General features: G+C 37.3%; 1 pseudogene; it reads left to right on the forward strand.

The window, feature by feature from the left end:
- The first annotated feature begins 457 nt into the window (after nt 1–457).
- Nucleotides 458–2306, forward strand: LOC140526679 (alpha-enolase pseudogene; annotated as a pseudogene).
- The last annotated feature ends 17665 nt before the right edge of the window (nt 2307–19971 follow it).

Raw genomic sequence — 19971 nt, forward strand, 5'->3', positions numbered from 1 at the left:
CTCCTGGAGGGCGGGGACTGTCTTTTGTCTCTTTATGTGTCCCCAGTTCTTAGCAGAGTGCCCGCGTTATAAATATTTATTATGAATAAATATTGACTGACTGACTTACAAAAACTAAGAAATGGAAACCAGGTAGATGTCAGTCATTTAAGAAATAGCTAAACAAAGGCTGGTATGTAAACATAAGAGAATACTAGTGTAATATGAGATAAAAATTCAGAGAAACATGGAAAATGAAGAAGGAATTACTATATATAATGGCTACAACTATGTTAATAAAAAGAATAATGAAACAAAACTGATGTCTATATCACTAGAATGACAAAGCTTTGCTCCCAGAAAAGAGATAAGGAAATGCAAATAATTTCTTTCCTTAGAGCGGTAAGGACTGTGGGTATAGAATGTTGTATACAGAATGAAACGTAGCTGATGTTTCAGAAATTTTGATTAGCTTTTTTTTTCTCTGTTCCAAAGAAAGACTTATTGATGAGGGAATTTGAAAGGTGAAGTGTTATCTTTGGAAATGTCTGTGACACAGAAACAAAAGGCATCAAAAAACACTTTAAAAAAATAATACTAGCATTTAACGCTCCCTCTTGGTGTAGGTAGACCACTCGGCCTGTGTTCTCTGACCTCAGCGGAGGAAGCCCCATCCAGAAACTCAACATGTCTACTTACAAGATCCAGGCACGAGAGATCTTTGACTCTCGTGGAAACCCTACTGTTGAAGTTGATCTCTACACTGAAAAAGGTCAATTCCGAGCTGCTGTGCCCAGTGGTGCTTCTACTGGTATCCATGAAGCCCTGGAACTCCAAGACAATGATAAGACCCGCTACATGGGGAAAGGTGTCTCAAAAGCGGTTGAGCACATCAATAAAACTATTGCCCCGACCCTGATTAGCAAGAAATTGAATGTTGTGGAGCAAGAGAAGATCGACAAATTGATGATAGAGATGGATGGCACTGAAAATAAATCTAAATTTGGTGCAAATGCCATTTTGGGAGTGTCTCTGGCTGTTTGTAAGGCCGGAGCTGCTGAGAAAGGTGTCTCCCTGTACCGTCACATTGCTGACCTTGCAGGCAACGATGAAGTCATCCTTCCCGTTCCAGCCTTCAACGTGATCAATGGTGGCTCCCATGCTGGTAACAAGTTGGAGCAGCAAACTTTAAGGTCATGCGCATTGAAGCTGAGGTCTACCACAACTTGAAGAGTGTGATTAAGCTGAAATACGGACAAGATGCCACCAACGTAGGGGATGAGGGTGGCTTTGCTCCTAACATCCTAGAGAATAAAGAAGCTCTGGACCTGCTAAAGGATGCTATTGTTAAGGCTGGCTATACTGATAAGGTCGTAATTGGCATGGATGTTGCTGCCTCTGAATTCTTCCGATCTGGGAAATATGATTTAGACTTCAAGTCTCCTGATGATTCCAGCAGATACATCTCCCCTTCTGAGCTTGGGGACCTCTACAAGAGTTTCATCAAGGATTATCCAGTGGTGTCTATTGAAGATCCCTTTGACCAGGATGATTGGGAAGCTTGGAAAAATTTCACTGCTACTGCCGGCATCCAGGTGGTAGGAGATGATCTCACAGTGACCAATCCCAAGCGAATTGAAAAGGCTGTCAATGAGAAGGCTTGCAATTGTCTCCTACTCAAAGTGAACCAGATTGGCTCTGTGACTTAATCTCTCCAGGTGTGCAAGCTGGCCCAATCCAATGGGTGGGGAGTAATGGTTTCCCATCGTTCTGGGGAGACTGAAGATACCTTCATTGCAGACCTGGTGGTGGGTCTCTGCACTGGGCAGATCAAGACTGGTGCCCCCTGCCGATCTGAGCATCTGGCCAAGTATCACCAGCTTCTCAGAATTGAGGAAGAGCTGGGCAGCAAGGCTAAATTTGCTAGAAGGAACTTCAGAAACCCTCGGGCCAAGTAAGCTCTGTGGCTAGGAGGCCTAAGAGCTCACAGGCGCCAATCACCTCTATAGAAATCTGCTCCTGTCCTAAGAATGGGCAGCACCAAGTACTAGACCAGTCTTGTTTTGGGGGCAGGGACCTCTGTTGCTTAACTTCCCTCTCCCTTCAACCTTTCTGTGATGTTCTCACTGCTTCATTAGAACTGTCTTATACTGGAGACTACCTGATCATCTGGCTCTCTGTCAGAACACCCTTTATCATCTTGTGACTGGGATAGATTGACCTGTTCTCTCCCCCAACCCTGGTGTTGATGTGTGGAGCCATGTACTTGTGATGCAGCCCAATGAGCCCAAAGGCCAAATCTTAGTGGCTTCTATGTGCAGAATAAAAGTATTCAGTAACCCAAAAAAAAAAATAATAATAATACCATAAAGCAATTTGACTCAGTGGTCCAAAATGCAGTTTGAAAGGCTTTTCTCAAACAAAGTCTTTTCCATGTACCTGTTAAGACTATACAATATTCTGTGACAGATAGAATTATGGAGATAACTTTGTTCAGTTGTGCACTTAGCATTGACATCCAGCATGGCATGGAACAGGGAGATATATGCTCATCTAAGGTACATGCGTTGTCAGAGAGGAGGCCCAGCAAAGAGTTAGAACAAAAGGAAACCTAGCTCTGTTGATGATGAGCTCTATATTTACAGGTAACATTGTACTAATTGCATCTATCCCCATAGTAATGAAAAATAAATAGGTCTAACAATTCACGCTGGAAAAAATAGTCACTGAAAGTCACATAGTAACCAGACTGACATTCAGCTGGATAGAAATCCCACTGAGATATTTCATCAACTTTGGAAAGGTGGTACAGATGGAGGATGGTCTGGTCCAAAAGCAGGTAGGAGGAAGATCTAATTTTGAGGTTTACCCAGAGTGAACAATATCATAAAATCCCCCTTCTTTTAATACAACATTTTCCCAGTCACATTGTGGCCACATAGGAAACAAAAGAAGTTTGCAAAAAACCCGAAGGTCATGTTAAATAGGTTGCAACATGTCATCGTTGTTTTTATTTCCTTCAAGAAATGGGAAATGAGACATCAATAAGAAAATGTATGACTGGAAAATCTCTACTAGACAGAGTAAGGGTAAATGCAACAGGTCTATAATTTGAGTACTTAGTACTTGGAAGATATGAAAAAAACAAGAAAATGAGATTTAGTTCAAGAAGGTAATTTATGCAGGATTAATCAAAATTTGTGAATAATATAAGGCAGGGTAGTATAGTGAGAAAAGAGGCAGACTTGTAATCATAAGAGGAAAAATATTCAAATTCCATCTCCACCATATACAAGTATATGATTGGGAGAAAAATCATCTAATTTCTTTTAGCCTGAGTTTCTTCAGTATTCAAATAAGTATAATCATTCATTGGGTGCCCAACCTCCTGAAGTTGGTTGGATGTTCAAAGGAGCTAATGGATGTATAGTGTTTTGCAAACCTTAAAGTACTCCATAAATACCCAGAATTATTATTAAGAAGAATCCATCAGAAGGAGATATATAGAGGAACTGCTTGCAATCTGCATCAAGGAAATGAGTTCCAATAGAGAAGTTACAAATGCATAAAAGGATCAGGGTCTTGTTTCAGCAGTCTTCTACAAATATGACAAACTTATTATAATAATGTAAAAAGAAAATAACTAGATAAGTTAAAATCTGATTAAAGTAGGATCTTTCTTTGCTGGAGTTATCAGTAGAAATCAGTCTTCATTCAGTTACTACACTAATCCCAAGAAGATAAGTGTCAGGGGACACAACCTGACGAGGATCTCCACGGAGTTTAGACCAAAGCATTGATTACACCAAAGAAATAGAAAGAGTTAAAAGACTTTCCTAAGACATCATTCCAAAAAAGAGATCTCAGGATAAAAACATAACATAGCTCATCCTACTATGTCATGCAAAAAAAAAAAAAAAAAAACAACCCACCAGAAAAGGAGGCCATGTTAGTTTCAAAAAAAGGTAAAGGATATGTTGATTACCTAAGTGCCACTTCTTGCAACTGACATATAAAGGAATTCAGTAAACAAGGGGGAAAAAAGAGGATTCCATCAGTATATACCCCAGAAGCAACCAAGTCCTTGGCAAAGCCTTTACATCCCCATCGTAGCAAGATTCTAATCTTTGCTACCATATGCATGGTAAATATAGACTGTGAATGTATGAATTATAAATGCATGAATGAGCATCTGAGTATCAATGAGTTTCATGTGCATGTTTGCCTGTTGATACTAAATCAATTAAGATTCGTAACAAACTAATAAATCTTTACAAATCGTAATTCTATGTCTAGTTGTTTTGTCCTAATTTGGTCTTTCCTCTGAGTTCATGTATTGATTTGCAGGGCTAAAGTTTGAGAATAGTGGATTTCAAATCAATACATAAAGAAAGAGATGTACTCCCTCCACCCTACCTATAACAACCAACTCCCAAACATCCTTTTCTTCTAATAAGTGATTACAGATTTCCAGTCTATGAATTTATCTGAATATTTCATGATTTCTAAATGTTTTGGTCTTTATCATTTCTCAGAGTTATAAATAATTCTTGAACCGGAATAATTTCCTCTTCACTAGCATTTTTAATGTTTACAAAACACTTCCCTCACTATAACCAAGTGAGGCAGTTACCACGAAGATCCACATTTTGAAAATGAAGAATTACTAGTGTTAGACACAGAAAAAAAAATCCTGATCTTCTTACCCTCTCCACCCTTACCCCTCTGCCATCTCCTCCTCCCAAAGTATAACCAATTGTCTGTCCACTACAACATTCTCTACATTTAGTAGCCGTTGTAGAAAATTAGATTATTATGAATTTACACTTAATTTCAGTACTTCAAAACTTCAAAGAGTTCTCCCTAATTCTGACATTCCAAAATTTAACAAATAATGTTTCCTGACCTTCACAGTTTTCTAGACTTCAACCACATCCCATTCTAGTCTTCAATTTTCCATACTTCAGCATACTAATATTTTTTCTGTCTTTTTTTCTGAATAATCTCCCATATCCCAGTTCACTGTAGTTGCCCTCCTCTGTTCTACCTTAGCATCATAACCATCCAAACAGAAAGAAACATCAGGGCTCATTCAGTCTAATCTATACTTAATGAAGAAAAGATTTTACAATGTCCCCAGAAAAGTTAGATATGATAGACTTCTGGTAATTATTTAATAGGAATCAAAAGAGTTTCACATAAATCTCAACTGTGTGTGAGATCTTTATTAAAAAAAACTAAATACCAATTAAACACCAAAATAGAAATCTTGACAATCAAGGAAGAGAAAAACAAAACTGAAAAAAAAAAAAACAAAGAAAACTAGGAACTGTTTCTAAACTAATAAAATAGATAAATCATTCATTTAATTTAAAAAAGAAAGAGAAAATCAAATTACTCATTTAAAAAATAAAAGAATTCAGTACAAATGAAAAAGAAATAAAGGATATTACTAGAAACTATTTTTACCAACTATACACCTATAAAACCAACAACTTGAATTCAAAAATGAGCACTTACATCCAAGTTAACAGAACAAAAAAAAATAGATCTTTTAAATAATCCATACTTAGAATAAATTGAGCAAACCATAATTTAATTCCCAAGTTGGGAGGCCTAGGAACAGATGAATTCACAAGTGGCAAAAGGGGGCAAGTAGATATAGAAGCAGAAGGCATGGGGACAGTGAAGGGGTGGTGCGGGAAAGAAGGCAGCAGTAGAGAAGAGAATGGGGAGAAGGAAAGGCACAAAGAATTATTCAAGTAACCATGGATCAAAGTTGGGAGAATTCAGTAGCATGGACCTAATGCAGATGGAAGAATATTTGAGATTTCATTTTCATATGGCTTTGGTGGGGGACAAACTAACTCTTATCTGTCTTGGGGGTGCATTAACATCAAAATCATCTCAATATTGTCAAGAAAACTTTAAAGTTAACATATCCACCTCATTTCAAAGTTATCAATAACATTTGGTGTTCCACTGATCTTATTGCAGATGTCTGAAGTTTAACTGAAATTTACATATCATAAGACCAAAAGTCCCTGACAGTGAAGCCTAAAGGGATTCCTCTGATTCAGTTCATATTACCAGGATGTGATTTTTGGATGACACATGAAACAGTTTGCAAATTATTCTCTGAGCACTGAGACGGTCTGTACATGACCCTTTGGAATCTTGCTCAGTTACTCAGTGGTGTCCAACTCTTCATTGGATTGCAGCAATTCATTGCAGCAGGGGTTTTCTTGGCAAAGATACTAGAGTGGTTTGCCATTTCCTTTTCCAGCTCATTTTAATGATGAGGAAACTGAGGTAAACAGGTTTAAGTGACTTGTCCAGAGTCATACATTCAGTAAGCATCTGAGGCTGGATTTGAACTTGTGTTCCTAACTCCAAGTCCAATGCTCTATCCACTGAGCCGCCAGCTGCCTTTGCCATCTCACTTCCTGTTATTATTACTTTATATTAACTACTTACAAACTTACTTACAGATGGTCATGAGGACTAGAACAAAATACAATTTTAACACAAAAAAATAAAAATCATATATTATATCAATAAAGAGAAAAAGTTCTCAACAACATACAACATTCATTTCTGTTAAAAACAGAAAATTTTGCAATAATGGCTACATAGATATCTAGAGAAAGAGAAAATATATATTCACATGCACACATACATAATGTGCATTTATATCCTCATTACATATAATGTCAGTTCTTGGATAGATAGAAATAGAGATATCTAACAGATAGATAGATGGATGGATAGATAGATAGATAGATAGATAGATAGATAGATAGATAAATAGATAGATAGACAGACAGACATATACATACATACATACATACATACATATCCAAGTACTAACATTATGTATGATGAAGATAAACTAGAATCCTTTTCAATAAAATCAGGGTTATCAGTTGTTACCTTTTCTATCTGATATAGTACCAGACATGCTAGCAATAGCAATAAAATAAGAAAAGGACATTGAGGAAATAAGTAAATAAGAAACTAAATTTTCACTCTTGCAAATGAAGGTAAACAACCCCAGAGAATCAATAAAAATATTAATCAAAACAATTGATAACATTAGCACACTTGTAGGATATAAATAAATCCACACAGATCACAACTCTATGAAGGAAGAGCTATTATTATCATCAACATTTTATAAATGAGGAAACAAGCTGAGAAAGATCAAAGGACTTGCCCAGGGTCACAAACTGAAAGGCCCTGTGGTCCTTAGGGTCCTCAGGAAGCAAAGTGTATTTCATATTCTTTAATAGTATTCCCATTAATAAAATCAGACCCATTTCTGATTTTGAACCATTTGACAGTATCAATATCCTTCACTGTAAGAACTATGTTTTCTGGGTCTCCAATAGCTATGATGCTAAAGTACATGCAGAATTAGTTGTCAGGCTGGATTTCCATCAATGTTATTCCTCTGGAAGACGGACATGGGGTCTAGGTTTGAAGCAGAATGGATGATTTTCTAGATGTGCTGGTTTTATTTCTACAATTCTTAGGTTTATCTATCTTTTGATGGCAGTCGTTTGGCAGTTGGCATTGGTAGTGGCAAGGATGGTGGGTGCTTTTCTAAGAGTTGCTTTCTTTAATAATGGCTCAAGAGACCAAACTAAAATGAGGGCTGGTGATCTGAGCATTGCTATTTCAAAGGTGCTTGGGTTTACCTATCCATTGCTGCCAAAAGGTTGGCAATTGTTATTAAAGATTCTGGGCCCTTCATCCACAAAGAATACTCCCCTCAATAATGGTTTCTGGGATCAGACTGGGGCAGGGAAGTTGCTTTGGAGCATTTTTGAGCTCAGAGTCTTGGATTGTCTCCACTAGAGATGAAGGTGGGGTTGTGTTGGCAATGGAGGCAGTGGTTTGACCTATCAGGAACATTCTACCTCCTGTCTCTTCCTCAGAGTACCTGGAAGCTTCAATCAATTAAATCAGCACAGTCCCATTTACAAACAGGAATATCAATATAGAATCCTTCTTCCATCTGGACTTTGCACAAGATATTTTCCATTACACTATACATTCCTTTGGCAAGTATGTTTCCTTGTTTTATGCCTTAACTGAAAAACAGAAGTGCTGACAAAACTATCTCTGTGACTATAGCTACAAAAGAATGTTTTATGAGCATAACAGATACAGGGGAGATATCTTGCTTGAGGTATCCATTAGGCTTCATTTTGCTCTACCAAGCCTGACACTTTTTTGTCAAGTTCAGGGAGAGAATAAGGGATTTGAGGAAAGAGAATTAGTACCTATAGCTCATTGAATATAGGTAAAACCTCCCACTGGTGTAGATCAGCAACTCTCTTGAAAATTTTAGTCTTAAGGAGCTTGTGTTATTAATAAATAATAAAGCTGATTTCTTTTTAAATCTCTATAGATCTCTGTTATTATGTGACAGTGAAATGTGGTATGCTATAAAAATTCATTAGAAAAAAATTTGCTGCATTAACACACTATTAATGGAGTTGTGAATTGGTATAGCCATTCTGAAAAGCAACTTAGAAGTGTGCCCCCAAAGTCACTAAACCATGTACACCCCTGGACCTAGCAATACTGCTAGCAGATCTATTCGCCAAAGGACTCAAAGAAAGAGAAAAAGGACCCTCACATATGCAAATATTTGTAGTATCTCTTTTTGTAGGGAAAAAGAGCTAAGAGACTAAGAAGGTGACCATCAACTGGGAAATGACTAAACAAATTATAATGCAATTGAATATTATTGTGCTATAAGAAATGATCAAAGGAATGGTTTCAGGGGGACCTGTATAAAACTGATTTAGATTGAAATGTGGAGAACTAGGAGAGCAATGTACATGACAACAACATGGCAAAGATAATCTATTTGGATAGATTTAAGAATTATGATCAACACAACGACCAAAAATGGTTCCAAAGGACCCATAATGAAGTTGAGGCAGCCTAGGTAGCACAGTGGATAGAGTTCTGGGTCTGAAATCAGGAAGACTCATTTTCCAGAGTTGAAATCTGGCCTGTGTGATCCTGGACAAGTCACTTAACCATGTTTTCCTCAATTTCCTTATATGTAGAAGAATGAAATGGCAAACCATTCCAATATTTTTGCCAAGAAAACCCCAAATGGGGTTATGAAGAGTCAGATAAGACTGAAACAACAAAAGAACAACCTAACGAAGTATTTTACCCACCTCCTGACAAAGAGGCAGGTGGTGGATACAAAATGCAAAATGATATACACATTTTTAGATGTGGCCAATATAGGGATTTATTTCGTCAGACAAACCTTATTTGTTACAAGGCATTTGTTTTTCTTTTTCTTTTTTTTTTTTACTTACAAATTTGTGAGGGGGAGGTAATTGGAGAGAGACAAAACAAATGATTGTTAACTGGAGACTGGGTCGTCTGTGTTCTTTTCATATTTTTACTAAGGATACCTTCTCATAAAAATCTTAAAGAGATGAGAAAGTAGGGATGTTTGTTAATTGACTATTCTAGATTATTCCATTCTTTTGCCATGTTCTTCTCTGCAACATTTTGAAAGTATAAGCCTGAATGACTTTTAAATCATGTTGTCTCTAGCATAGATTTCTTATGTATATTTGCTTAGGTCCAACTGCTTGTCTTCATTTCTTCTTCTTAAGTGCCATTTCCACATCCTCTTACGGCAATACAGTTAGCTTCCAAATATTGTAATTCCATTATCAAAGATCAGGGCAGTTCATTATAGAAACCCTAAATCTGTCCTATTTCCCATGCATTTGTGGTGCTTTCACTTTCATCTATCAATGTTGACAGGATGATCTAGTTTACCTGGTTCTCATGCCAGGGTGTATACAGGTATGCAGATATCTCCTTTAGTGCTTTTCAGTGCTTTGTGAAGCAACCCTACTCAAAACCATCCACGATCCTGTTTTCATTATGTATTGCAAAGGAACTGATATTCTAAATTGAATATATAGCCCCAGAAAACTGATGGCATGTGTGACTAATTTTTTTTACACTTCACTCCTGCCTTATATAAAAACTCAGGTAGGACGAGGAGCAAGTAATATATGATAGGGAAAAAAATAAAATTTTTGATTGGGAGAAATTATACAGGGTATCCCCAAAATCTTAATAACTTAAAACTTTTAATAGCTAGTAAAGCTTAAAACTACGTTAAGACATTTGATACATCTACTATATATGTATACATATATATATATATCCTTGTACATCCACAAGATAATCATAAACACAACACTAGATTGTTCAAATCCCCAAGAAAAATAAATGATCATATACGGTATTGTGATTCTGTTCTTAAATATTAAAACTCAGTCAGATGATAAGAGGGATAAGTAATTCCTATACTCTAACATTTCTCACAGGCTACCTTCATGTAATAAATAACATTTTAGTTTTTATGTCATGATTAAAAACTAATTGATTAATTAAAAGCATTCATTAAGTCAAGCCAATAAGCATTTATTAAGAGCTTACGATGTACCAGACACTGTGCTAACTACTAGGGATACAAAGGCAAAAAAAAAAATCAGTGCTTGCCTTGAAGGAGCTTACCTTGAAGAAGACAACGTACCAATAATTACGTGGCAAGAGGACGTACAGGATAATTGGAGATCATCACAAAGGTAAGGCAATATCATTTGGGGGGACCCGGAAAGGTTCCTTACAGAAGATAGGATTTCAACTGAATGTGATGGAAATTACAAGTATGTGAAAACTTCTGTGAAATGATTTATTCTAAAACAGAGTCAGGAAAACAATAGAGACAATAACTGTGACAATGTAAGTGAAAAGAATAAACCATAATCAAACTGGAGGTTGTAAAATTACAATGTTTGGGCCTCCCCCCAAAAAATATGAGAAGGATTCTCAGGAGTGGGAAACTATGGGTGTGGGACACTGCATGTATCAATCAGATTGTTTTCAATATTGGTTAGTTTTGCTGAGCTGTTTTTCCCTTGCTTTTGAATTTTTTGTTGAGTTTTCTTTCTATGAGAGTGGAGGGCAAAATGATACGCTGGGAAATATAGGTGACTTAAAAACAAAGAAAATCAATTAAATTGTATCATTTTCTAAAAAAGGAAATCATTGATTACTTTGGGGAAAACTAGTTTCAACTGACTGATGAAATCAGAAACTAGATTAAATCGAAAAGAGCTGAGAAACAAGTGGGAGAAAAAGTGGAAGAAACCAGTATAGAGAGCCTTTTCTAGGTACTTGATTGTAAGACAAAGTGTGGAATATCAATAGACCAATGGGATAATAGAGTCAAGTGATATTATCTCAAGGATGGGGGAAGATTTATTCCTGATTAATGAAAAAACACTTATTTTGTGCCAGGCACTATACTGGGGACACAAGTTAAAAAAAAAAACCAGTCTCTGCCTTCAAGCAGTTTACATTCTAATATGGGGCAGAGGGGCCAAAATATAAGGGGAGTGATGATAAGGAAAGAATAAAATCACAGGGTTTTTGAGTAGACCCATAGGTCGAAAGAATGATGTGCCATTTTCAGAAATGATAGTAGTAATAATTTGATCACTATTCCCAATGGGAGGGGAGGTAGATATGCTCAGGAGACAAAGCAGGAGGGTAGCATGGCTGGGTAACTGGGGCCAGCCAATTGTGAAGAGTACTCACCAATCCACAGAGTCTACTGGCCAGAGTTGGAGCTCCACATGGCATGAAGATGGCTTTATTGATTGATCGGAGTCAGATAGATGCTGTCCCCAGGGTGGGACAGTAGGGGACAAAGGAAAGGGAATAAGTATTCATATCACTATGTTAAGCTCCGGGGATATAAATATGAGAGAGAGAGAGAGACAGAGAGACAGACAGACAGAGACAGAGAATAGTTGGTTATGAAGAAAATGAACTCAGTTGGTTTTCAAGTTAGTCAGGTAAACAAAACTCGTCACTACTGTATTTCATTTGGGTAGTAGGGTATAAATTATTCTTTGGGTTGCCTCTGAAGGCCGAATCCTACATCCTGGCTCTGTGTTAAATATCTAATCTAATTTCAGTCCATCTAATGGTTTAGTCTTAAACAAAAGGATAGGGATCTTAGTGACTTTAGACTATATTTTTGCATCAGGAAATGACTAAAATTAAGTTTCAAATCATTTAGTCTCATTATTTAACTTTAACTACTAAATAATGAGTGAAATAATCATGTCCAGTAGAAAAAGAATCTGCTAGTGTTTAATCCATTAATAATTATAAAGGACTTCAAGGGCACTAAGTCATTCAAGGACACGGGATTATTCACCAGAACTCTTAGCAAAGATAGAGAAATAGAAAAATTTTGAAAAGTAAGTTGCATTTCTAGATGCTGCTTTTGGAAGCAAGGGAAGATAGGCAATTACAGTTATTCAATACCAGACACATTTTGTATTTGGTTTTTTTTTTAAATAATTACCTTTGCTCCTGTGCAAAACAATAGATTTATAGAACTGAAGGTTTATACAGCTATGTTGTGTAAAGCCTATCTTTTTACCTTCTCTGTTCTAAGACCTCAGGTATATAAAGAAGCAGGTAATATCATACGGGAAAGAGAAACAAACAAAACTGATTAGGAGATATTCTTGGTAACTCATTAATATAGTGCCATATGCAAGGCCCTATTGCTTACTTTATGATGCAAATAAGCATTTCATCTCTAAATGCTTTACTATAATGACACACCCCAAAATGCTAGTAATTAGGATAATTACTTTTGCCAAAGAACTGAACATATGCAAGATTGTGACGGAGTGTGTTTATAATTATTCACATCAAGGGAAAGTCAGTGTTTGAGTTCAGTTGAGCATTGTGAGAGACGGCACCCTGGTGGGATTAGACATCCGTTTGGATCCTTCTTTTTGAGGTCTTCTGTGCCCCAGTTGGTATCGGAAGGATCCCCCATTGTTGTTGTTTCTTCTTGCCTTGAGGAAAGCTGCCCACCCCACACCCCCTATAACCCCCCTCTGTGAGTCCTTCCATCACTGCAGTGAACCATCTGGTCAAAGAAGGCAGGATGAAATTCCCTTTGGAAGTTGTTAGTGCTGTCCCACAGTTGGCTCCCAAGATCTCTAGAGATTCAGCCTCTTCACTGACTTCCTCCCCAACGGGAAGGTGATTGCATCATCTCCACAGTGCTGTCACTTTCTGCCACCTAAATGAATCTCAGAAAAACAAAAAATCTGCAAAAGGCACTCAGAGGTGTCATTGAGACAGTATGAGCTGCTGTCCTCAGACTCCTTCCTAGGTGAGCCTGGTATTGGCTTATGTATACATCATAACAGTATTTTAAAAACCTTTGACATTCTCTGGAAAAGAAGAAAATTAGAGCTCATTAGGATGTCGTGAAATATATTAATATGGGTTCTACCAAAGCACTCAGATAAAAGGCCCATAACATTATAATAAAATATATTACATATACACATATAACATACACATTATATATGTGTGTGTGTGCATTTATACACACATATATTCTATGTATATATTTATGCATAAACACATATATATTTATACATACATAGACATATATATATACATATACCCAAAGAATCAGAGTTGAGAGATCATCTATTTGTGAACAGAAAAACCTTTTACAATATCTCCAACAAGCGTGGCTGCTTCACATGGAGACCTTTGGTGATATAAGAATTCACTACTGTCTGAACTCTACCATTCCCCTTTTGGAAAGCTCTAATTATTAGGAAGTGTTCATTATAGAGATAAAATATGGTCCTTTGCAATTTCCATTAATTGCATTTAATTCTTCATTCAGGGGCCAATGAAAAGGGATGATCCCCCAAAAAATCATTAGAGTACTTTGAAGGGCCAGCTTTTGTTAACAAGATACCCTTGATTGAAAATTGAATTGTCCCTTTAAAGTAAAGACACTTTCACTGGTTCTAAACTCTGACAGAGATTAGAATGCAAGATTTCAGAATTAGAAGAGACCTCAGTGACTATCTGTTCCAATCCATACCCCAAAGGAATGCCCACTACAACATCCCTGAGTGATCCCTTAATATTTTCTGTAAAGACTACCTTCTAAGCTGCCTCTTCTACTCTTGGGTAGCACTAATTGTTACATCAAGCCTAAATTTACCTTTTGGAAACTTCCCCTCCCCCTACTCATTGTTCTTAGTTTTGTTTTGTTTTTATTTTCATCCTGAGGGACAAATAAACAAAATCTAATCACTCTGCTGTGTGACAGTCCTTTAATTACTGGAAGACAGCTAACATGTGCCCCCTGAGTATTCTCTTCTCCTGGCTAGAAATGACCACTTATAATGACTGTTCTTCGTATGACATGGACTCAAGGTCCTTCATTATCCTAGTCACCTCTCATCTTGTCATCAATGTCCCACCTAAAATGTGGTTCCTAGAATGAACATGATATTTCAGATCTGGTCTGACCAAGATAGAAAGTATAGGACCATAAAATCACCTATTTAGAGTCAGAAGGGACCTTAGTGGGTATTGAGTCCAAACGTTTCATTTTTTCAGATGAGGAAACTGAGGCTTAGAGAGGTAAAGTAGGTTGTTTGGGGACACATACTAAGCCAGTAACTGAGTCAGGATTCAAACCAAGATCTTCTGTGCCTTTTCATTGACCATATCACATTAATGGAATGTATTCCCTCTTCACCTCATAGAATCCCTCTTTTCTTTTCAAGACTCAGTTCAGTTATGACCTTCTACATGAAAACTTCTCCCATGCCTCCAACCACTAGTGCTCTCTCTCCCCAACTACCTTGAATTTAATTATTTTGCATTCATGTATATTTATTCTCTTTGTGTTTGTTATATGTATACTTATACATGTACTTAATATCTACCCCATTTTAATGTAAGTTCCTGGTTGAGCAGAAATTATTTCATTCTTGTATTGATCTGGATCATCTAGCATAGTGCCTTGTACACAGTATGTACTTAATAAATGCTTGATTGATTGAGTGAGTCTTGCCTCCAAGTTCTGCACTTTCTCTATCACAGTTTTGCTTTTTTCATGATGTATGAGGTAGCGTCAGGAAGAGACAGCAGCAAACGTAGAGACTTTAGCATGCAATCTAACTAGTCTAGAGGTGGTGGGCAGGACTGAAAGTCATGAGTCCTCTGGACGGTCTGTTTTCTGGCTCTTCCCTTTTCTCCTGAAGGCCAGGGAGCAGCATTGCTCCCCACTTCCTTTGCAGGGGTTGTTCCCTGGGAGCCCAAAGATAGAGAAGCCTCTGCACTTTCCCTCATGCTCAACCAGGAAAACAGTAGAGCAAGCATCTGTCTGCCTCTCCAATCTCAACTCCCCTCCCCCCACCTCTCTCTCTCTCTCTCTCTCTCTCTCTCTCTCTCTCTCTCTCTCTCTCTCTCTCTCTCTCTCTCTCTCTCTCTCTCTTTCTCCCCCTCTCTCTCTCTATCTCTCTCTCTCTCTCTCCCCCTCCCTCTTTATTTCTATCTTTGTGTTACAATGAAGTTTCATCCTATTCAGAGGAGTATTTGTGTGTTTTTCACATTCAAATTTGCTATTAAGAAATATATTTTCAGCTTACAGAGTTATTTTTATGGATTTGTAAATTTATAATGAGCTAGAAATTTCTCCAAATTCACATGCTTGCCAGTTCTTTTCTTGTATGATTTTCACTTTTTTTAGCACGGATTTCTTTTCTTTCACTTTCATCCCTTCAACTTGAAAGAAAAAGAAAAAACCTGCAACAATTAAGCATAGTTAAGAAATAAAGGAAATAAGTATTGATTAAGTGTTGAGCTGAGTGCATTACAAATCTTATCTCATTTGATCCCACAACCTATCCTCCCCATTTTATAGTGAGGCAGAGGCTAGGTGACTTACTCAGGGTTATATAGCTAGTAAATGTCTAAGGTTGGATTAAAACTCAGGCTTTCCCACCTACAGGTCCCACTCATACTTTATCCATTGCACCACCAAAAAAATGTATCTCATTCTGCAACCTGAATCTATCATTCTGTCTCTCCCTTCAGCAAAATTATTTACTTATTCAAATTAACCTATTCATCAACCATCCTATGTTCTATTTCATGTATGTGTGTCTACATGTAAATACATATAGACACATATACATAGAGAGAGAGAGAAAGAGAAAGGAAAGAAAGAAAGAGAAAGAGAGAAAGGAAGGAGAGAGAAAGGAAGGAAGGAAAGAACGAAGGAAGGAAGGAAGGAAAGAACGAAGGAAGGAAGGAAGGAAGGAAGGAAGGAAGGAAGGAAGGAAGGAAGGAAGGAAGGAAGGGAGAGCGAGCACATTGGTGTTTAATAGAATTTGTAGACAAGATTATTCAAAAGACCTTAAGCACTTATCTATTTGTAACAGTATTGGCAGAGAAACCTGGGTGACAACCATGGTATTCTTGATGGAGAAACACAGACAGCATTCCTCACAAAGTTCAGTACTCTAATGCCTATAACATTGCTGGTGAAGTATTACAGTACACTATGGCACCTTGAACATAGGGGTGCTTAATATGTTTACTGAATTGGATCAAATGTGATCTCAGGTTTTTAAGAGAGAAATGACTTTTAGCGGTTTTCAACCAAAGAACACATCTGACCACAAAATAACAGCCACAAAATTTCCATGAGGGCAATAATAATAATAAGACTTGCTTCTTAAGGTTTGCAAAGCATTTTATATGTTATATTTCATTTGATCCTCCCAACAACATTCTGAGGTGAGGGCTATTATTATCCCCATTTTACAGATGAGGAAACTGAGGCTTAGAGAAGTTAAGTGACAACTCAAGCTCAAACAGCTGGCAAGTACCTGACACAGAATTTGAATTTGGGTCTTCTTAGAGGCCCACCCCTCCTATCCACAACACCGCTGAAGTTTCTCTGGAGTGAGAGATAGGCAATTCCATCTCTGACTTGACAGGTTCACTCTACCATATACAATTTTTATTAAGAGATAAGGTGGTATGAGGGCTGAAGAGAAAACTGAATGGTTCAAATCTTAGAAGGAATTTCATAGCCACTCAGAAATAAATTGAAAAAAGTTACTCATAATAGGTGGTCACCACCTCTAAATTCCCTGGAAATACTCCATTTAAATGGCCAGAGAGAACATTGCAACGGAAAGAGGGTTTGTAGTAGAATGAATCCAAGAGAAGTTTACATTGATTTAAATAGGAGTGAAGGCTGAAAGTGAGCAAACATCTGAGATTGGTTAGTACACACTTTTAAAAACATTGATTTCACCATTCTTAATTTTAGACAAATATTGACTGCTTTTTAATCTTCAAGGCCCAAGTGAAGATAAAGTACTAAGTGTAAATAGCTTTAGGGAGGAAGAAATGCTTTGTCCATTAGCAGGCTAATGTGATCTAAACACAGGAACTACAAAGAATGACATACACACACACATACATATATATACACATACATACACACATATGTATATTTTATATGTGTAAATATATGCATATACATACATATGTGTACATGTGTATATTTTTTTTAATTTCTTGAACCTTAAAAGCATTATAAAACTTCCCTAAATTATAAACCCCTTCGTAGCAGGCACTGTGTGTTCTGTTTTTCCCCATAGCGCCTCAGGCATTTACAGGCATGTAAAAATTATTTGTTGAATGCCTGAAAATGCCTCCAGTGTTTTCCTTGTGGATCTTTTAGAAAAGATTCAGACTAGCTGAATGCTACTAAATAAAGTGAGTGAAATTGTGATTTATGATAATAGTGAAGTATCCTTTTAAAAGACTGCATCTGGTTATTATTTAATTAGCAGCATGGCAGGGATTTGTTTGTTTCTTGTATTTACAAAATAAAATTTTTTGTCTTGAAAGCATACTTCGGTAGAATGCATCCAGTACATTAGCCAATATCAAAGTATATGTGATTACCCCTATTTCTCACCCCTAACATCTTCAAATAATCTTCAGAGAGAGGTTATAATTACAAATTCTTACCTCCCAAGTCAAAATTTTTAAAAATATCCTTGCACTGAAAAATGAAAAGATCTCTACTGTGTCCTTATCCCAAGCCCAATACACAATGAAGGCAAGGTTATGTGGGGGCTATTTTTACCTGTAAAGAGCAAGCACAGTTGGAGGGGAAAGGACCTAGAGAGAAAGCAGAAGCCAGACTTCTAATTTCCCTGCAGAGATTACTGAAGGTGGGGAGTCTGGTTAGGTAGCCCCTCCTCCACAACTAATAAGGAGATCCAGGGCACCCAATAGCCCAGTCTCGGGAATTCTTGCAGCACTAGAAAAGAAAAGGTCCATAGAGTGAGTAAGAAAATCAGAGATGAATCATAAAGAATATTAAAGTCTGAAAGACCAAAAGTTTAAGAAGAGAAATATTAAGCAAAACAGAGATAAGAGAAACAGAAAGAATGAGTCAACAAGAAAGAGTCTAAAACAAGGTGAACAAGTCATATACTATGAAAGAAAATAAAAGTACCCAGTCAACATTCAACTTTCCTGGGGGCTGAGGGAGGGAGGATGGAGCATTCTCAGAGGACAGCTAGGTAGCTCAGAAGATAGAGTGCAGGGCTTGGAGTCAAGAAGACTCCTCTTCCTGAGTCCAAGTTTAGCCTCCGACACTTACTAGCTGTGTGATCCTGGACAAGTCACCTCACCCTGTTTGCCCAGTTTCCTCATAAAAAAACCTCAGATGGGGTAATAAGTGAACAACATTCCTAGAAAATGGAGAAACGTCAGAAAACACGTTGATATATTGAACCTATGCAAAATAGGGGTTCCTACAACTACTAACTATAATCGTTCACTACAGACTAGTGCTGAAAATACACTTTTCTGCATTTTATTCTTTATAACAAAATATTAATCCTGATAATATTACTTTATAATGCAGTAACCATGAAATAGTCCACAAAATGAAGAGGAGAGGGAGAGGCATCAGTGTCAGAAGAACTGTTCTCAACGTAAAAAATGGAAAAGGGCGATCTGCCATTTCTAATCGCCCTTTCCACTCCATGGTTAAACTGTTCCCCAATGAAAAGCACACACTTTGGGGTGAGTCCAGGCCCTGACTTGAGCTCGGTACTCCCACCTAACACCTCTTGGCTGGCCTAGTGCTGCCTGAATATTGGAGAGTCCACCAGCTATGGTAGCAGAGGAGGTTGGACACTTACTTGGCCAAGGGAATTCTGGTGAGAAGAAAAGTGACGTACTCACTGGATATCCTGAATGACTACTTTCCCATTTTTTTCAACTCCCTTATCACACACTTGAGAGGATATTTTAGCACTTTCTGGAGTGGATTCATGAACACTTTTATGAATACTTTCCTCCTTTTTGTGAATCTAAACTTGCTGCATGGCCCCTCTCACTTTTTTTTTCTGTACTGCTCACAGCACTCAATGTGCAGGGTTTCACAAAAGTTAAAATGAGATTACTCATAAAATCACACAAATTATTGAAGTGACAAAAGTTTAAAAAGGGAAACAGATGCACTCCCCAAAGATCATGAAACAACAGCAAAAGAAGGCTATTGCTATGGTCCAAATAGGTGTTAATGTTAGTCTGTATAAGGGCAGTGGGACTGGGATTGAGAAGAGGGCACAGACCTAAGATCTACTGCAGGGTTGAGGAAAATAGATCTTGACTGGATAGAAAACATGAAAAAAAGACAATTCAAGATAACCTCTTGGTTTGAAATGTGGGGGGTCAGGTGATTAGTGGCAGTCATCAGAAGGAGGAGTCATTTTGGAGGAAAGAAAATAAGCTTGGTTTGGACGTATTGATTTTGAGCTTCCAAAGGGTAGAGACCAGAAAATTACAAAATCTCAAAGTTAAAAGGGTCCTGAGAGCATCAAGCCTAGGGGTGCTTATCCCCTTTTTTGTGAAACATATCCTTTTGGGCAGTCTGATGAAACCTAAGTACCCCTTCTCAGAATAATATTTTAAAATGCATAAAATAAAACCACAAGATTACAAAGAAAACCAAATGTTAGTGAAAATAGGGATGTC

The sequence above is a fragment of the Notamacropus eugenii genome, chromosome 2 (assembly GCF_028372415.1).
Source record: "Notamacropus eugenii isolate mMacEug1 chromosome 2, mMacEug1.pri_v2, whole genome shotgun sequence".
Taxonomy (NCBI): domain Eukaryota; kingdom Metazoa; phylum Chordata; class Mammalia; order Diprotodontia; family Macropodidae; genus Notamacropus; species Notamacropus eugenii.